This window comes from Elephantulus edwardii, unplaced genomic scaffold, assembly GCF_000299155.1.
Source record: "Elephantulus edwardii isolate Elephantulus edwardi_28Jun2011 unplaced genomic scaffold, EleEdw1.0 scaffold00241, whole genome shotgun sequence".
Classification (NCBI taxonomy): Eukaryota; Metazoa; Chordata; class Mammalia; order Macroscelidea; family Macroscelididae; genus Elephantulus; species Elephantulus edwardii.
The window spans coordinates 718,285-724,244 of NW_006399991.1; the positions used below are offsets into that span (position 1 = coordinate 718,285).

Sequence of the window (5,960 nt, forward strand, 5' to 3'; positions counted from 1 at the left end):
AAAAATTACAAAAAAAAACCCCAAACCAAAACAAAAAACCAAACAAGCAAAACAACCCCCATATATGATAGGTTACAAAGAAGAGAGAAAACAATTCGTAAAAAACACTACTAAACCCAGTAAAAACAGAAAAGACAGTGGAAGACCCTTTCTCCTACCCCAAAAGGACACAGACACTAATTCAAGTATAGCAATAATCATCTTAAACCCGAATGATCAAAACACACTGAGTAAAAGAAAGAGATTGCAGAGTGTGTGAAGAAATAACAGCTAACATATCATATTTAATGGTGAGAAACTAGGTACCCCTTCAAGAATAAGCTGGAAGTTCAATAAAATAGAACTAACAGGAGAGGGATTAAGTAGTACATAGCTTGGAAAGAAAGACAGAACATTTTCTTTGTCTACAGATGATATGATTTATATAGAAAATTCTAAAAAAACTGACTTTAAATTTAAAAACTCCTAGAATTAATAATTGTTTATATCAAGATTGAGGACACAGGTAATGTACAAAGTCAACTGCTCCCCTATAGACCAGCAATGAACAAGTGGGACTTGAAATTAAAAACAAAATACTATTTATCTTAATACCAAAAATCCTCCTCCCTTAAAAAACAATGACAATAACTAAAACTTGGGTGTAAATCTAACAGAATAGGTACATGATCTATATGCCAAAGAAAACTACTAAAGTGATAAAAGACAATTAAGTAAGAGGAGATGATTCATGTTCATGGAGAAGCAAGTTCAGTATTGTTGAGATGTTCATGTTTCCCAGCATTACCTAGACATTCAACATTAATTTCAATCAAAATCTCAGCAAGTTATTTTGTGGATACCAACAAACTGACTTGTAAGTTTAGACAGGAAGACAAACATGCAGAATATCCAACATAATACTGAAGAGCAAAATCAGAGGACTGATATTATCTGACTTCATGATTTAACTGTAAAGCTACAGTAATCTCAATAGGGTGGTATTTGTGAAAGAATGGACTAATAGACCAAAGAATGGATGAGAGAGCTATTGTCTAGGAACTGATCACTGGGAAAGAAGCAAAGACATGCCAGTGAATAAGAGACAGCTGTCAAAACATTATGCTCTAGAACAACTATTCACTTCCAAAAAAACCAAGACTCAGATGTTACTCTTTTTTCATTGTTATGTGCCCTCAAGTCGCCTGCGACTCATAGTGACCCTGTGTACAATAGCCCTAAACCCTGCTCTAACCTGTGCCAATCTCATTGTCTCTGACACAGCTACCCCCAATACCCAAGTCACTGAATCAATCCATCTTATTGAGAGTCTTCCTCTCATGCACTGTCCCTCCACCCTCTCAAGCATGAAGTCCCTCTCCAAGGACTAGTCACTTCTTGCAACATGTCCAAAGTATGTCAGACTAAGCTTCAGAATTCTTGCCTCAAAGGAATAGTCTGGCTTCACCCTCTCCAGGACAAATCTGTTCATTCTCTTAGCAGTCCATGGTGTATTCAATACTCTTTCCAACCCCATAGCTCAAAGGCATCAATTGTCCTATCATTTCAAGTCATTTTCCAGCTCTCTGATGCATAGCAAGAGACTGCAAAGACCATGGCCTATATTAGGAACACCTTAGTCTCCAGACTGACATCGTTGTTCTAGAACCGCAGATTTTCCATCACAATACGTCTTTTAATTTCTTGGCTTCTGGTGCTAAGAGTGTTAATTGTAAAGCCAAGCAAACTATAGCTGTGACCAATCTCAATCTCTTGACTATCCATCATGATGCTGCCAATTGGCACCTTAATGTTTTGATTTCTTCCTTCTGCTTTGGCTTCTTGGCACTCTAGTGTAATATTCAGTTTCTTCTGATACCCATTTTGGTCTTTCTTTTTCCTCTGTATTTGCAACGACCTTTTGCACTCTTCCTGGTTGATATTCTTGATATCTTCTCATAACTCATCTGGTCTTCACTCATTAGTGTTCAAGGCCTCAAACCTGTTCCTGAGATGGCTTTGAAATTCAGGTGGGATAGACTCAAGGTCATATTTTGGTTCTCGTGGATTTGATTTAATTTTCCTTAGCTTCAGCTTGAACTTGCATATGAGTAGTTAGTGGACTATTCCTCAGTCAGCGCCTGGCCTAGTTTTCACAGCTGATATTGAGCTTCTCCAGCTGTTCTTTTCACAGATGTAATCTATCTGATTGCTATGTACACCATCAGGTGAATTTCATCCCCTCCCACCTCCTCAAGTCCCTTGGTACAGATCAGAACCCAGGATAGAGGAACTCCAGTCTCCTACAGGAGGAAATGCAGTATCTTGGAGCACAGGGCCCTGCTTGTGGCCTCTGAGCATTCAGGCTCCCTGACTGTGTCTGTGAGCCCTGGCCATACACTGAGGGCATGAGTGGGGAGGAGGGTACATGCAGCCAGGTCCTGAGCCATGCCACAACTTTGCAATGTTTCTCAATCCTTCAGGTCAATAGGCCAGGTCTGACTCCCCAGGTGGCTGAGAGGTCTACCAGGTTCTTTCTCTTCTGTCCCTGATGCATCTGAAGACTTGAGTTCCACTTACGGGGTTACAAATTAAAGCAATAATGATATACCATTACATACCTATTGTTAAGCGGTCTTGAGTTGAGAATGACTCATCATGATCCTTAGAGTAAAAGATATGAACCTTGTTCTACAACTATAATCATTTCTCTAATGTTCATAAGTTTTCTAAAGGTCTGCCATTTAAGAAATGTATGGCCAATCCTGCTTCCAATTCTGTTTCAGTCTGGGAGCTCAACCAAACCCTGTCCACCATGAGTAACCATTCTGGCATCTGACACACCAGGGGCAGAGTGTTCAGTATCACAGTAACCCCAAGTTATCTCAGTACAGCAAACTGACAGAGAAATGCTCTACCACTAATAACAATGTTCTCCCCAAGCACAATTAATACCAGGCAATGGCCAAGGCTCCAGGGTCCAACCAACTTTTAAATACAAAGATCTGCCTACCAGGTCTTAATTGATTTAAAGAAGAGGCTTCTAGCCCACCCCTCATTTTTTAACTAAATCCAGGTGACCAATCAGCTTACACTTGATTGTCTATGAAATAAAAAATGACCAGTTTATACCCGACTTTCAAGACATACTTACTAGAATGACGTAAAACACAAAACATGGAAAGCATAAAATACTGGTGAGTATGTAGAACATTCGGAATGATCAGTGATTGCTGATAGGAATACAAAATGAGGTACTTTAGATGTATATAGGCTCACCATACAAACCACCTTGTGCTATTTGGTATTTACCCGAGGATTTGAAAACATTGTTGTTTGTTGTTATGTGCTGTCGAGTTGCTTATGACTCATAGTGACCCTAAGTTCAACAGTCCTAAACCCTGCTCTATCCTGTGCCAGTCACACTGCCTCTGACAAACCGATCCCGATTACCCCAGTCACTGAACCAATCCACCTCATAGAGGGTCTTCCCCTCTTGCACTGGCCCTCCACCCTACCAACCATGATGTCCCTCTCCAAGGACTGGTCTCTCCTTACAACATGTCCAATATTGTCAGACGAAGGTCCAGAATCCTTGCCTCCAAGGAGCCGCCTGGTTTGACCCTTCCAGGATGAATCTGTTTGTTTTCCTAGTAGTCCATGGTACCCTAAATACTCTTCTCCAGCACCACAGCTCAAAGGCATCAATTCTCCTTCTAACCTCCTTAGTCATTGTCCAACTCTCTGATGCATAACAAGTGATTGCAAAGACCAAGGCCTGTATCAGACACATCTTAGTCTCCAGAGACACACCATTACTTTTCAGTACTTTGGAGAGGTCCCTAACAGCAAACTTTCCCATCGCAATACGTATTTTAATTTCCTGGCTGCTGGTGCCAAGAATGTTGACTGTGGAGCCAATCTCAATCTCTTCACTATCCATCCTGATGCTGCCAATTGGTCCAGTGCTGAGAATCTTTGTCTTCTTGATATTGACCCTCAATCCATACTGAAGGCTGCAGTACTTGACCCTTTGCAGCAAGTTGCTTCAGGTCGTCCTCAGTTTCAGCAAGCAGGGTTGTGTCATCTGCATAACAGATTGTTGATAGATCTTTCTCCAATCCTGATGCCACATTTCTCCTCATAGAGCCCAGCCTCCCACATAATTTATTCTGCATATAGATAGAAAAGGTATGGAGACAGGACACATCCCTGGCATATGCCCTTCCCAGTTTTGAAACATGCAGTGTTTCCTTGCACTGTTCTCACAACTGCCTCTTGGTCCAAGTATAGGTTTCGCATTAGCATGATCAAGTGTCCTGGAATTCCCATTCTTCTCAGAGTCAGCCACAGTTTGTTATGATCCACAGCCAAACGTCTTTGCACAATCAATGAAACACAGACAGACATTCCTCTGGTAGTGCCTGCTTTCAGCTAAGATGCATTTAACATTAGCTATAATATTCCTAGTACCATGACCCCTTCTAAACTTAGCCTGGACTTCTGGCAATTCTGTTGATGTGCTGTTCCAGTTGTTTTTGGATAATCTTCACTAGAATCTTGCTTGCATGTGAAATCAATGATACTGTTCTATAGTTTCCACACTCTGTTGGATCACCCTTCTTTGGAATGGGAACAAATATAGATCTCTTCCAGTCAGTTGGCGAAGTTGAATCTGGTTGTTCTCCAGATTTCTTGGCACAACTTGGTGAGCACGTATGAAAACATACTCACACAAAAACCTGTAAATATTTTTATAATCTCTAGAACCAAGATGCCCTTGGACAAGTGAAAGAATAAACAGTATTATGTATACAAACTAAAACAGAACAAAAAGCTTGCTACATGAAGTCAATCCAACTCATAGGGGACTCCCTGTCTGGCTTCTGAGGCTGTTATTCTTAACAGGAGGAGATTGCTCATCTTTCTCCTGAGGAATCACTGGTGAATTTGAACCACTGGAGATGTAGAAAGAGCCTTTTGGTCAGTAGGGCATATGTCTTCCAAGATCCGTGGCCATACAATGGACTATTGTCCAGCATTAAAAAGAAATGAGCTATCAAACTATGAAAAGACATGCAGGAATCTCCTGTAAGTATTCCTAAATTAAAGAAAACAGTGAGAAAAGGCTATATTTTCATTTTTCAAACTACATGGGGCTATATATTCTGGAAAAGATAAAACTATCGATAGTAAAACAGTTGTTGGCAAGAGGGTGCAAGTGGAGTAGGTGAGGAATGACTAGCACAAGGAAGTTTTTAGGAGGTGATCCCATTCTATAGGATACAAATGGCAGGTGCCTGATAGACATTTGTCAAAATGCATAAAACTCTGGAACACAAAGAACAATCATATTGTGAGAGATTTTTAAATGTGTCAACATTGGTTCATCAATTGTAACAATGTAGCATATCAAAGTATGATATTAACTGGGAAACTATACTTGTGTTAGTAACAAGTTATGGAAACTCTTTTTACTTTCTGTTTATTTCTTCCTATAAGGCTAAAACTGCTTACAATAGGAAAAACGTCTATTAAGAATCATGTTTCAAAAAAGTATATTCTGAAGTCTTCCTCTCACTCCTATCCTCCTCCAGCCTGCCTCTAATAGTTAACTGTTTGCCCACCCATGGACATATATTATCATATTCCCCCTTATTAGAAACAAAAAAGTAGCCTGTAATAACACAGTTTTGCCTTTTTAAACTTAACAGTTATGTCTGGAAATCATTCCATTATCAATAAGAGCTTCACTCTACTGCAGATGCTGCACATTTTACAGTCGAAGCATAAACTGTATTTAAGAAGTCTGCAATAGGGGAGCTCTGGTGGCCTAGTGGCAAGGAGCTGCAACTACAATCCTAGAGGTGCACGGTTCGAATCCACCAGATGCTCTGCCGGGAAAGGAGGGACAATCTCCTCCTGTACCAGTCAGATCTGATTTGACGGTACACTCACACAAAAATAATAAAATTAAAAAA

The 5,960-nt window shown here is 40.2% G+C and overlaps 1 protein-coding gene across 1 annotated transcript in view; it reads right to left on the reverse strand.

Annotated features, from left to right (window-relative positions):
* The window catches only part of BUB1 (BUB1 mitotic checkpoint serine/threonine kinase), a 75,537-nt gene that overhangs the window by 14,276 nt on the left and 55,301 nt on the right, over positions 1-5,960 (reverse strand). The gene's annotated exons all lie outside the window — the stretch shown is intronic.